This window comes from Tamandua tetradactyla, chromosome 15 (genome assembly GCF_023851605.1).
Source record: "Tamandua tetradactyla isolate mTamTet1 chromosome 15, mTamTet1.pri, whole genome shotgun sequence".
NCBI lineage: Eukaryota > Metazoa > Chordata > Mammalia > Pilosa > Myrmecophagidae > Tamandua > Tamandua tetradactyla.
The window spans coordinates 57089205-57104534 of NC_135341.1; positions in this window are offsets into that span (position 1 = coordinate 57089205).

Here is a 15330-nt window from a genome sequence, read left to right on the forward strand (position 1 = left end):
TCTTTGAAACCCTGGTGTCTCAAGAATTTGTCACTGAGTGCTTTGGGCCCAGAACTCACCACCTTTGTCCAGTAGTTTAGTAAGAAAAGTTTACACGAGCAAGAAAGTCAGCCAGAGCAAGTGCTTACACATGGAGAGCCCCAAAAGAAATATTAGTAGCTCCAAGAACAGAAAGTGACTGGTTTTCATAATAAGATCGATAATCTTCTGTGCTGATTATCTTCTTTGATATATCCTCCACTGAAATACATGACAAGTTTCCAGGAAAAGGTGTGAGATTGCTCTTAAAGCAATCTCTCCACCCACTTTCTCCAGAACAGCAATGAGTAAGCCAGAAGGGAAATGAGAGTGCAATGATGGTGAAAGAATTGTGGGCACATCAGTTGTAGTACCTGGGGGCATTTTAGCAACACAAGCCTTCCCCAAGTTGGACATCCTGGTGTTTCCAGGCGCAGGCTTTGCCAGGCTGTAGGAAGCTGAAGTGTGAGCATTTTCCAGGTGGGGAGGTATAGATTAGGAGCATTCCCAGCTGGCTTTCGTAGCTGTTCGTTTATACGGATGAGCCTTGCCCTGGCACTGTGGGATCAACAATGCCTACCTGAAAAATAGGGGGAAAAGATATATAACAAAATAAGGTATTAGTGGCTAAGAGATTTCAAATAGAGTAGAGAGGCTGTTCTGAGGTTACTCTCATGCAGACTTCAACTAGATATATAATTGCCATGATCTGCCGAGCCCCAATCAACCATATTCCTAAAGAATACCCAGGGCTCTATCAGAGAGTCTATACAAGTTTCACTCACTAAGTTTATTTCCCAGAAACTTAAAACCTCCAGATTGTTCCTAGGCCAGATAAGCCCTGAAACCCAAAGTTACCAGTCTCTCCAAGAGCATCAACCAGTTGCATCCCCCTGCCCCATAATGCTGACATCCCTTTTCAACACAAAGATGCTAGATAGGCCATTGACCAAAAATCCCTAAAAAGTGGGAGAAGGATCAAAGGAGAAGGATGAGTTGTATTAGAGAAGATAGCATTTAACAAATGAGTATGACTACTGAATCATTATATTGATATTTCCTTTTAGTTTCCAGTGTCTTGGGGCAGCTACAAGGAAACATCTGAAATTGTGGAACTGTAATCCATACCATACTTTGAAATTTGTTCTAAAACTACTGGTTAAAATGTACTTTTAAATTTATTGCTTTTTTGTACATATGTTATATTTCACAATAAAAAATGTTTTAAAAAATCAATTGGCCATAGACGTGAGGGTCTATTTCTGAACTCTCAATTTGATTCTACTCATTGATATATTTTTCTTTGTGCCAGTACCATGTTGTTTTGACTACTGTAGCTTCACAATATGCTTTAAAGTCAGGAGTGTAAGTCCTCTAACCTCAAGATGCCAAAACATTATTGGCATCTTGAGGTTCCAAATAAATTGATGATCAGCTTTTTCATTTATTCTGCAGGCTTTTGACTACTGGAGGATCTGCCTCCTAAATGCCTCACTTAATGGGTGGCAAGTTAGTGCTATTGTTGGAAAGAAGCCTTAGTTCCTTGCTATGTGGACCTCTCCATAAGACTGCCTGAGTGTCCTCATGACAATGACTGGCCTCCCCTAGAATGGGTGAGCCAAGAAAATAGGGCAGAATCTTCCTTTTCTGTTTGTTTTTAATGACTGGATTTGGAAGACCCAATCCATCACTTTTGCATTTCATATTGGTTGCAGCCCTATTTAAGATGGGATGCATCAGCCCTACATAAAGTGGGAGGCAAGATTCATGGGGAGCCATCTTAGAGGCTGGCTTCCACAGACCTTAACACTTCCTTGTACCCAATGGAACTCTGATTCTCACTTGATCAACATCCCATTTGAGATAGTCATGTGACTTCTACTTTGTGAGGATGGAAGTCTCAGGTGGGGGAAAGCAAAGGTAAATAAAATACCTTTTCTCAAGGTATTTACAATCCAGGAGAGAAAATAGATGTATATGCAACAAACCAATACAGGGAAGGAGAAACTTTCAAGTCAGTGTTTATTTCTTGAGTAGGCAGGAAATCATAATATTAACCGTTAGACCCACAAATAACCGGAACTATAAAGAATATCAATTCATGATTGCATTTCAGGAAGGGGAAATAACTTTTATTGAGCACTTAGTGTATGCTAGGCACAATGCTAGAATTTTCTTATTTTTTGTACCATTTAATCTAATAGCGACCTTAAACAGTATTATTGGCACTCCTGATTTGCAGATGACGGAATTTAGGCCCAAGGAGATAAAGCATTTCTCTCATGATCACATAGTGGTAGTAATAAAAGTAATGACAGACTTTTACTGAATGCATACTATGTGCCTGCCACTGTGATTTAGAAGCATTATATTATCAATTCTTATGACCACAATACTTGAGGCTGAGGCTGTTATTACTGCTGCTTTACAATGGAGGAAATTGCCTTGGAAAACTTTACCCAAGGTCATACAGCTACTAAGTGGCAGAGGCACAGAGTAATGACTGGGGCAGGTGTGGTGCATATCAAATATCCCATCTGCTTTCTGACATCTCCTGGAGTTCCCTAAAGTTAGGTTGCAGCCATGTCACTACCTGTGGCCAGTGAACTGTAAGCAGAAGTTGTGAGTGTCATTTCTAGGCTGAAGCATAAGAGTGCACACATTCTCTCTTCTACGGCAGGGTCTAGAAATATTCCATATGGCGGAATCTCGCCAGGGTCCCTGCATAACTGTGTGGAGTGGAGCCACTGACCCTGATGACAGTTTTGGATATATACCATAAGTAAGAAATAAACCTTTGCTACACTGAGATTTGGGGGTTACTTGTTACTGAAACATAACTAGCTTATCCTGACTAGCACAACCCTTGGTGGTCTGGATGCCATAATTTCCCTAACCACTTAGCTATGCTACCTTCTCCCAGGCAATAAGGTTAGACATGAGAACCTAAGTGTAAGCAGTTTCTGTGATTACCTTCAAAAGCAGTGTATGCTGGATTTATGATATCGAAGAATCATGACAGGTCCCATCTGACCACAAGTTGTGGACTCACTGAGGTCAATTATACCAATCAGTCATGATTTCCCTTGGTCGAATTTCAAGGAATATTTGTAAAATTGTACCTGAGAAGTAGGGCCTGAGAAGGAGGTGTAGTGGGAAGAGAAAGTGAGTAGGTTAAAATCTAGAGCAGGTGTGGGTATACCACTTTTGGCCTGCAGGCCAAATCTGGACTGCCCTCTATTTTGGTAAACAAAAATAGATCTGAGCCCATACCTGCTCATTCATTCTCCCTCCTTCAGTCACATATTGTTTACAGCTGCTTTTGAGCACAACAGAATTCAGTAGTTGCAGCTAAAACTTTTAAGACTGACAAAATCTAAAATATTTGCTCTCTGGCCCCTTACAAAAAGTTCACCAACCCCTGATCTTGAAATGTGACCAAGGAGGGCTCTCGCTTAGGGATGCTGCAAGACCTTCTGTATCTTTCCAAGGGTCCTGCTTAGAGGCTTAAAATTCCCTCCTTAATAGGGCTTTCAAGTTAAATTGAGGCCTTAAAGTGCCTCATAAAAATGCAAATGGATCATCTGCTAACTCATTACCCCAATTAACACCTTGGCATTAATTCCTTTTCCATCTTCTGGTCTCTTGAGAGTGCAGTACACTGCAGAGGGAGCAGTAAGAGGAGAGAAAATAGTTTGGGATAGGTTAGGTTTAAAGAGGGATGTTTCTGCTAAACCACTGGCCAGGTTGTCAAATAAGAGGCTCAGTGTCACTTGTTTCAGAGCTTGTGCTCCATCTAGCTTGTTTAGGAGAACCATCATTCCTCTGTAAGTGGAAACCAAATTGCCAATCTCTGTTCTTAGAGGTTGAGGGCAAAAGGCAGCCTGTCTCTTTGATCTGGGAAACAAAAGGGTGCAGCCTTTCATCAGTCATCTGACAACAGCTCTTTTGAGTAATACTCAGCAATTAAAGTACCTTTCACACTTTGCTCCTCTGCCCTGAGTCCCCTAACATCTATTTTCTGATTGGCTAAATTTTATTCATATGTCCAGGCTCTTTACCTCCAGGAAGCCTGTCCTCACTGCTCAAGAGTGGGTTAGATGTTTACTATTCCCAGTCCCAATACTTACCAGGTCATTGGGGCTCCTGCCCACGCTTTTGAGACCTGGAGTCAGGCCCTTTGTGGCCTGTGCTCTTTGCCATGAGGTGAAGAGTTCTGCCTCTGCTTCTAAAGCTGTTCTGAGTATCTGAGGCCCTGAAATTCCCAGCCGGAATAGTCTGAGCCTGCTCCAAGTGCCTGCACAAGATATTTCCCCCCATTCTTTCTACCCAAGGTGGAGATCTTGGCTGGTGTGTACCTCTGGTCATAAAGGATAGCAGAAGGGTGACTGCTTGTCTTGGGTGTTGTTGGGAAAGTGGTGGTAGATAGAGTTTGAACCTAATCGATGGGGTGTCCACAGGCATTTAGGAGGAATCCTGGAGTAGAAAGAGAAGGGAGGCAGGTTTTATGGGCCCCACAAATATTCAGGTTAGGCCTGGCCATCACAGCACTTCCCCGCGACATTGCTTTAGTTCTCGTGCCTTTGTGCCATTAGACTGTGAGCAACTTGGTGGCAGGTGATCTTACTATTTCTACACAACTCGGTAGATAACCAGATGCCTTGTTAATCCCTGCAGTGTAAGCACATGGAACCAGGGCTGTACTACATGTCTGCCCATCTGGAGAAATATTTTGTAAAGGCTGAAAGTGCATCCATATTTTCTTCCTCTGTGCACCATCTGCAGAATTCAGTTGCCTGGAGGCAGTCTGGGCTTGAAATGAACAAGGAACCCTTGTTCAGACTTTCCTTCCACCATCTGACCTACTTCTAAAGGATGAAGAAACTCTAAGGATGTCAGGGAAGTAAATTGACCTTGCAAAACTGTAATGCGACCACACCAGCCTGAGAAGCCTTGAACTGTGAATACTTAGCAGTGAGCTGGGGAGAAAGATGGATGTGCTGTTCAGAAACTAGCACCAGCCAGCAGGGATGTTTCCATTCTACCAGAGCAGAGGTTCAGACTTGACTTGTTTTTCTCCCCTGGGACCATGGCAGTTAAGCTCTGTTCAACACTTGATTTTTAAAATTGGCTTATTGAGTACTTATTATATTAAATATCCAGGAATTTTGTGAGCCATTTGAAACTGAACATAGTGGGAATATTTATGCCATGGAAACCAAAAAACACTACAAATCAATTGCTATTTCTAGATTTTGCAAGGCTGTTTTATATATGTATAACCTGGTATTTAGAGATAAGTACGAAGCTAATCAGGCCAAGACTAAGGTAATTCAGAATACAGAGGTAAGGAAGACATTGTCTGTATTTTAGATCTTTGCCTACTCATTAAGACGAAAGGAAAAAAAGGTTTATTATGTCCAGAACCTAAATTTTCTGTAGCACATAATCTAACTCAATCTGTCCGGATAGATCATGTAAACAATCCCATCACAGGGAGCTCAGAATCAGAATGAGAGCCTTTAATCCTGCATAGCTTAATGTAATGCCTAGAAACATCCCAGAGTATATTAAACAAATAATCAAAAAGTACTGGCAAAGAGGGCGGGCAATGGTGGCTCAGTGGCAGAGTTCTCGCCTGCCATGCCAGAGAACTGGATTCAATTTCTGGTGCCTGCCATTGTAAAGAAAAAAGAAAGAAAGAAAGTAAAAAGTATTGACAAAGTTCCTTGAGGGATGGGAGAAAAAAATTGGAGCTATTAAACTTTACCACCAGGGAAACCCCTGATACTGTGTCAAACATTAGGGACATCCAAATCAATAGGCCAAGCCCTTGATTTTGAGGCTTGCTCTTGTGAAGTTTAGGTATGTAATGGAAAAGCTTAGCATAACTATAAGTATACCTAAGAGTTACTTTCAGAGGGCCTCTTTAGTTGCTCAGATGTGACCTCGCTCTCTCTCTAAGCCCAGCTCTGCAGGCAAAATCATTGCCCTTCCTCCTACATGGGCCATGACATCCAGGGGTGAAAGTCTTCCTGGTGGCATGGGAGATGACTCCCAGGAACAAGCCTGGCCCTGACACCATGAGATCAACAATGCCATCCTGACCAAAATGGGGAAAAGAAGTATAACAAATAAGGTATTAGTGGCTGAGAGAGTTCAAATAAAGTTGAGAGGCTGCTCTGGAGGTCATTTTCATGCAAGCTTCAGTTAGACATCCTTACCTATCATAGCTTGCCAAACCCCAACCAAAACCATTCCTGCCAATCCTAAAGAACACCTAGAGTGTTATATAAGATTCTACAAAGGTTCCATGCACTAGGGTAACTTTCCAGAAATTACAACCTCCAGATTGATCCCTGGACCAGATAAGTCCTGAAATGCAGAGGGGTCAACCTCTCCATAACATCAACTAGTTCCATCCCCCTATCTCATATTATCAACAGCCCCTTTCAACATGAAAATGTTCGAAAGGGTATAGCCCAAATACCCCTAACAAGCAGGAGGAAGATCAAAGGTGATGGTGGGAGAAAGATCAAAGGTGATATACAGAGAAGGTAGAGTTTAACAAATGAGTTTGCTGAATCATTATATTGATCTTTCTTTTAATCCCCAGTTACTTGGAGCAGCTGATAGTAAAAACCTAAAATCATGGAACTGTAACCCATATCAAATTCTGCAATCTGTTCTACAACTACTTATTGTGATGTGCTTTGAAATTTATTGCTTTTAATATACATATGTCATTTTTCACACACACACACACAAAAGTCAATTGTGATAAATGCACAATTTGACTATGCACAACTATATGATGATATCATGAGTCTTTGATTATACACTTTGGATGATTACATGGTATGTGAATATATAATATATATCAATAAAAAGTAAATAAATTAATTAAAAAGACACATGACAAAGATAGATGAACTATAAAGAGAGAAAACAAAAATAACATTGCAGAGTTCAAGAAAGAAAAGAAGATTTCTAACTCCACAAACTAGAAGAAGGAACAAAATACCAAAGAGTGAATTGGGCTGAAGCCATGGATCTAATGGTATACAGGTCCAGGATTGTTGGTGGTTACTGGGTGACTGGGAATCTTTACTCCATTTGAGGCTAAGGACCTGAATTAACACCATCGCTCTTAGCCAGAGGCTGCCTGTGGACCCAGGGAGGTGAAAAAACACAGATCCCACCTTAAAACCAGGAAAAAAACTAAGAAACTTGTTGGTTTGGTTAGTGGACCTGAGACAACTCTGACATCATCATGGTCAAGAGCCCTAAATTGCCTTTATTTTTTATTTTTTCCAAACTTATTAGCCATAACATTTACTTTGAAGGTAATTAAAAACAGCTTTGTTCAAAAACTTCAAAATAAGAAAATCATTTTTAAAAAGAAATTCTTCAGAAAGACACCAGTGATATACCATTAGAGACAGCTGTAGCTAAGAAACAAATTTAAAAACTTAAGTACTAAGAACAATTATTCTGCCAGTTTTGATTGGACAGATAATCAACATAATGGTTTGTTCAATGTTACTCAATGGACACCTATAAATCATTTTCATTTTTTAAAGAAAAATTGTGTCCTCAAAAATAGGTTTTTAATGTGATAGTAAAGGCAATTTATCATCAAGCAGCAAATATTTCCAAAAATAACTAAATTTTAATTGACATATATTACATATTCACATACCACATAATCATCCAAAGTGTACAATCAGTAGTTCACAATATTGTATAGTTGTGCATTAGTCATTAGAATTGGCTTTTTTTCTTTTTTGTGATATTAGTATAGCTACTCCAGGTTTTTTGTTGTTGTTGATGTTACTGCTTGTGTGAAATATCTATTTCTATCCTTTTGCTTTCACCCTATTTGTATCGTTGGGTCTAAAATGAGTGTATTTTAAACAGCATATTGATGGGTCACATTTTAAATCCATTCTGCCAGTCTGTGTCTTTGGATTGGGGAGCTTAATCCATTAACATTGAGTGTTATTACTTGTAAAAGCCATCCTTACTTCAACCATTTTATCCTTTGGCTTTTATTTATACGATCTATTGTTTTCTCTCTCTTACTGATGCTCTTCATTTCTATGTTCTCCTCCAACCTCTCTCTCCTGTATTTTTTTCCCAGTACTCCCTTTAGTGTTTCTAAACAATGGCATGTCCCTAGTTAACAAACTCTTTCAGCTTCTGTTTGTCTGTATTTTAAACTCTCCCTGTTTTTTGAAGGACAACTTTGCTAGATGATTCTTCCTAGCACTTTTCTCTTTCAGCATCTTAAATATATCATGCACCTTCCTACTCCTCTCCAAAGTGTCTGATGAGAAATCAGCACTTAGCCTTATGTGGCTTCCCTTGTATATGGTGAATCACTTTTCTCTTGCTACTTTCAGGATTCTCTCCTCTTTGTCATTTGACAGTCTAGTTACCATGTGTTGTAGAGTGGGTCTATTAGGATTTATTCCATTTGGAGTAAGTTGGGCTTCCTGGATTTGTGTATTTTTGCCTTTATAAGGGTTGGGAAATGTTCAGTCATTATTTCCTCAAATATTCTTTCTGGCCTTTTTCCTTTCTCTTCTTCTTCTGGGACACATATGATGTGCATATTTGTGTACTTCATGTTGTCAGTCATTCCCATAAGACCCATATCAATTTTTTTTCCATTTTTTTCTCCATTTGTTCTTTTGTGTGTTTCAATTTGATTGCTCTTCTAGCTCACTGATCCTTTCTTTTGCCTCTTCAAATCTGCTGCTCTGTGTCTGTAGCATATTTTAAATTTCACCTACAGTGTCTTTCTTTTACATGAGATCTATATTTTTCTATTCTCTGCATTTATTTCAAATTCTTCTTCATAGTCTCCTATTGTTTCCTTTAATATCCTTTTTCTCCTTAGCCATCTCATTGAATTTATTTAGAAGATTTGTTTGAATTTCTTTGATTAGTTGTTCCAAATTCTGTGTCTCTTCTGACTTTTTAATTTGATTGTTTGGCTTGGCCATACTTTCTTATTTTTTAGTATGTTTTTAAATTTTTTTGCTGGTATTTGGGCAACCAATATCTTGATAAGGCTATTTTGAAAGTTGGTTTCCCTCTCTGGTCTGAGATTTTTTTGTTGATTAGGTTTATGTTAAAAGTCTTCTTTCATACCTGGTTTGTCAGTATTTCCCAGTTAAAAACAGGACCTGCAGGGTCTCATTCAGGGGATGCAGACCAATTCCAAAGGGCCCTAGGGAGAGGGTCAGCAAAGCAGCTTCCCGAGATGAATTTTACCAGCCTTCCTGCAGATGGTGCTCTTTGGAAACATTTTCTCCTCAGCCCTACAAAGATACATTGTTTTTAGCCCTCTATCCCCTCTGTTTTTGAGGGAGGCAGAAATAATGGCACTACAGTGCTGCAGTCGCCTCTCCAGAAAGGACTAAGACTTTGGGACCCTGTATCCAATTTTGCCAACCAACTGCTGGATCAGAACTATGCCAATCCCCCTCTGCTTCTAGGTTGGAGGGTTTACCCAACTTTCCCAGTCCACGGCAGCCAACCAGGCAGGATCTGGGCTGATTTTAAGTTGTTGTCCTTAAGGGTGAGGCTTGGGTGATGGGCACCATGGCCAAGTTCAGACATTCACTACAGTTTCTCTGTGTGTTGAAACTATGGTGTCAGGGCACCCTGACCTCCTGCCCAGAAAGGATCAAGATTACAGGACCCAGATGGTCAACTTCATTGGCCAACAATTGGATCAGAGCTATGCCATGTCCCATTCTTATCCCAGAAAGAGAGCTTCCCTGTCTCCCAGTCTGCAGCAGCCAGCCAGGCAAGAACCAGGCCAATCCAAAGCTACCAGCCTTGGGGGTGGAGGGTGGGCACCAAGAGCTGCAGTGGAGTCCAGTCACTCATTGTAGTTCCTCCTGTATGGAAACAATGGTGCCACAGGTGCACAGGGCTCCTGCTTGGAAAGGATCAAGGCTGTGGGACCCAAAGGCTTTGGGACCCAAAGGGACCTCCTCTTTTCCCTGGGGTGGGACCTCCCTGTCTCTCCCATTCTGCAGCAGCCACCCAGGCAAAAACCATGCTAAACCAAAGCTATTGGCCTTGGTTGGAGTGGAGGATGAGTACCAGCAGCCACAGCTGGATTCAGTCACTCATCACAGTTTTGCCATTGCAGTTTCTCTCTTTCTTCACTCTGCTCTTCCTTGTTTGTGCAATTCCCTGGTCTTCTGAGCACCAGACCCGCTGCTATGGACAGTTTCTGCTTGAACTTTAGGTGTTTTGGTGGATGAGTGAGTACCACCTCTCTTTTTTCCACCATCTTCCTAGAAGTCTCCTTTATTTTCGTTTTAACTTGTGTTCCTTTATTCTTTAGTGAGATGAAGTGTCTTGTTTTCCATTTATATTTCTTCTTTTTGTAAATTACCAATTCATCTTCTTTGTTCATTTTCTATTGAATTATTCATTTAAAAAAATCAATTTACAATTGTGAAATTATAACCCATACCAAACTCTGAAATCTTTTCAGCACTAATTGTTGTAATGTGCTTTGAAATTTATTGCTTTTTTTAATAGCTTCAAGTCTATTTGTCTTTTAAATTTGTATTATGTTTATCTGTACAGGAATTCTATGAAACTAAACCATTCTTCTTATGGTTTTGTGTCATTTTTATAAATAATATCTGTACCCCAAAGTATAAAAGCATCTTATTGATTTTTTTCTGATAGTTTTTCTTTTTCTTTTTGTTTAAGTTTATTTGTTTGTATGTTTGTCTTCACCTGTCCAAAACTTATTTTTGAGTATGAGATGAGATAGGATGGAAAGGGTGTATGTAAAAGAATGCTTCTTGCAATATTGTGTATAATAGCAAAAACATTGTCTATTATTATAGGAGTATTTAAATGTATTGTGTTGTTCTACACTACAGGATATTGAACAACTTGTCAAAAGAAATAGTTTGTACTATACCTTTTAACATGGAAGAACATCTTTGTTGTATTAAGAGAGGGTATATTTCAGAGAAATGTGTATGGTATGCACTGTGAGGGCTTAGCCTTAAGCCCACATACATTGTGTACTGCTAATGCCATGGACTGTGATGTGATTGGCAAAACAGTGGCCCTGTGCTGTGTACCACCCTATCTACTGACATCAGTGATGAATACTTTGCTGACTTCTGGTGAGCCCCCCTCAACTCCTTTTCTGTTTTGCCGTACGTCTGGCCCCTAATTGAGTTTTCAAGGCAGCTCTAGGCTGGCTCCATTGTAGAGTATCCAGTAGAACCATGTAGGACATATAGTTTGCTCATTAAACTCTGCAGTGCTGGCCACTCCAACCGTAGCCTCTCTTCTTACTTTGCCCGTATGGATTCCACAGCTAGCATCTTCCTTTCCGATGTTTCGGCAGAGTCAGGAACTATTCTCTATCTAACCTTCCTCCCCTGCCTCCCTGTCTCCCAAATTCTAGGGATTATATCTCCAGTTTTCTAGGAACACTGTCATGCTTATCCTGGGAGTAGTTTGGGGCAGATCTATCAGTTTCTAGAGATCAGCAAATATCCATCTGGAAGCTAAGAAGCCAGGATATAAGAAAGGAGGAGGTGGGAAGGGGGTGGCAAAGAGACGAGAAAGGCTGTGATAAAATAGAATTTTATGCATTGCTTACTATGGCAGATGGAATTATTGATTCCAATGTGGTCTCTTGATGGGACAAAGCGTAATTTCCCTGCTCCTTGACTTTGGACTTACTCATATGATTTTCTTTGGCCAATGGGATATTAATGGACATGAAGCAAGTAGAGGTTTGAAATATTCTGGCCTGGATGGGCTTATTTTGTTGCACTTATGCCATTGCCCTGAGAAGAACATGCCCCAGGTAACCCTCTAGTCCCTGAAAAATTAGAATCTGGTGGAGCAGAGCTGAATTGAAGGCATAGCTTGTTATCAAGCTCAGTTGAGACCAGCCTCTATCTATGAATCCTCATTGATCAAAGACATAGCAAGTGAGAAATAAATACTTGGTAGCCCATCTACTTGTCCACACATCACCCATCTACCATAAAACCATTTACTCCTATATCCAACAATCCATTTCCTTACTGTTCTAGTTTGCTAGCTGCTGGAATGCAATATACCAGAAATGGAATGGCTTTTAAAAGGGAGAATTTAATGAGTTACAGGTTTACAGTTCTAAGGCCAAGGAAATGTCCCAATCACAACAAGTCTATAGAAATGTCCAATCAAAGGCATCCAGGGAAAGATACCTTGGTTCAAGAATACAGCATCATCTGCTAGCTTTCTCTCCTGGCTTCCAGTTTCCTGAAGCTCCCCAGGAGGCGTTTTCCTTCTTCATCTCCAAAGGTCACTGGCTGGTGGACTCTCTGCTTCGTGGTGCTGCAGCATTCTCTGCTCTCTCTGAGTCTCTCATTCTCCAAAATATTTCCTCTTTTATAGGACTTCAGCAACTAATCAAGACCCACTCAAATGGGTGGAGACATGTCATCCCCAATCCAGTTTAACAACCATTCTTGACTAAATCACATCAACCAGGGAGATGATCTCATTACAGTTTCAAATATACAGTATAGAATAGGGATTATTCTACCTTTATGAAATGGGATTTACATTAAAACATGGCTTTTCTTAGGGGGCATACTTCCTTTCAAACCAGCACACTTACCATATACCCGCCCATCCCCCATCCAGTCATTGTCCATAGAGCCATCCATACATTATTATTCACCCATCATCCCATCCACCCACCACCCATCTACCCATCAACTCATCCACTCATCATGCATCCACTCATCACCAAATAACTCATATTCTCATCTTCTTCCCATCCATCAAGTCATTCACTCATCACCCATCACCCATTCCCTCATCACTCATCCCCTCACTACCTAGCCCCAAATGTTTATTACATCTTCACTCTGGGTATAAGATTGTGCTAACCAAAGTACAGGAAAATAAAGAATTTGTACGAGGTCAATTCAGACCTTCATATACTGACCTCAGCTTCTTCCTATCCCCATAAAGCCTTTGCATTAGCCACTCTGGAAATTTTCTGCCTATCACAGTCTCTTTTACCCAAAGGTGAATTTGGTTTGAATATTTCATATTTTAAAATCTCATTCTTCTTCTTTAATATGTGGATAACTTCTATTTAACCTTGAAATCCCTCTTATAAGTGCATTCCTTTAGTAGATGCTGTGTTTTGCCACACAGAGTTACTTCACAACTGAAGCACTCATTTACTAAACTACTAGGAGTGATGGTTGTTGATGGCTCATAGCACCCACTCCTCATGGGCTTTACCAGTCAAAATGAAGGTACAAAGCCTTGACCCTTGGCCTTTGTAGGACCATCCTAGCTCTAGAGAATCCAATGGGATTCTCTGAGGTCTCAGTTGCATCATAGTTCAAATTTCCCCTTGTCCAATCCTGCTTACCTCACTCCCTTACAGCACATCCTCCAATTAACCTTGGACATTCAAATTTCAGAGTCTCAAGGTCTATTTCTGAGGTAACTCTGATCTACAACAATTTATTTACAAAGTCTTCTCAACTTCTTCCAGCCCCTACCCCAATAAGACAAAACTGAAAAATGACTCAATCACTTTATTGCTTCCTCCTCTACACCCCAAGGCACTTAGTTCAGATGGCATATCTGCCAGGATTCTATCAGGAAAACTTAGCCACTATAAATGTTAAGGGAATATGGGGTTTAATATAGGACATATTTCTTACATGAAAATGGAAGGTGCTGGGGGATCTGGAACCAGGGTCGCAGGGCTGCAGAGAAACCATCACTCACCATAGGTATAGGTAGATGATTACAGCTTGAAGGAAAACCTGAGATGCCATGTGTGCCTGGTTGCTGTCGTGGGACTCCAAAGGAGAAGCTCAAAGAGAAAAATGTAGAAATTTCCACCTCTGTGAAAGCTTCTGTCTCAGTGGAAACTGTGGAATCTGTCACTTTAACCTATGACCAAGTGTGTGTGGTAAACTTGGAGCCACTGTTTGTCAACACAGCCAATAATCAGGAAGATGAGCTGGATGCAAAATGGAAGGAGAGAAAGGACAAACTAGGGCCCTCAGGGCATATCTTTGTTTGTCTTCATGTCTGACCTGAACAACCTTCCAAAGTAATGACCTTTGCTTTTATTTTGCCTTTCAAATATCAGACGAGTTCCTCTCCTAGTTAGCCCTATGTTCATCCATCCTTAGTCAGGAGTGGTGAGGCCGAGTTTCCAATATACAGTCCAAGCACATAGGACATTAAGACATTTATCATATTGCCTCATTGTTGGCTTTTTCTGCTTCAAATATCATTCTCAAATTAGGGATAGGCAACTGTGGCCTTTGTGCAAATCCTACCTGCTGTCTGTTTTTATAAATAAATGTTTATTGGACCACAGTTACATCTATATGTTTGTACATTGTCTATGGCTACTTTTTCCCTACTAAAGCAGAGTTGAGTAGTTGTGAAAGAGATGGCATGGCCTGCAATGCCTAAAATATTTACTGTCTGGCCCTTTATAGAAAATGTTTGCCTATCCCTGCTCTGGATTTAGCTGAGTGGGCAGGAACCATATTATTTATTTTTGTGTCTCCAATGTCTGTGCTAGAGTCTAGCACATGTTTGTGGAAAGGCTGAATGAATTTGGAAAATAAAACATATGCCCATGCATTTATTAACACAAGAATCTTATACTTTCAGATCTGACACTATTAGCTGTTGGAAAAACCAAGAACTTTGTTCTTTGGAGCAGAAAACATAAATTCTGATCAAGTGGGTTTGATGGGAATACTAAGTTCCCAGAAGAGTAATGTAAGGGAAAGTAAAATAAAAATCAAACACAATTCTGCGTTCTAGAATTGGCTCTATTGTTTCCTGAGAAATAATGTGACCTAGAATGAGTTGCAAAGGGATCTCTGAGCCTCTGCTTCCTCAGCTATAGGATGAGTAAAGAATACTGGCTTTGTAACCTGATAGGATGTTTGTGGAAAGCTAATGACATGATGGTGTGAAATATTCTGGAAAATGTAAAGCACTATCCAGAGAGGAGGGATTATTTTGCAGTCAGAAATAATTTTCAAAAGTAATATGGCACAGCATATCTGTCAAATCCATCTACTTGTGCTTTCCTAACAGGCTTAAACCTTGAAGGCTTGGTTGAATCAACCAGGACCCAGGGCTTTACCCAGAACATGAGCTGAGGCACACAGATGTCAGAATGCAGGTGAGATGTTGGAAAATGGCCTTTCCTTTTAACAATTCTTTAAGGCTTCAATTTCCCCTGGAAATGAAGCTGGC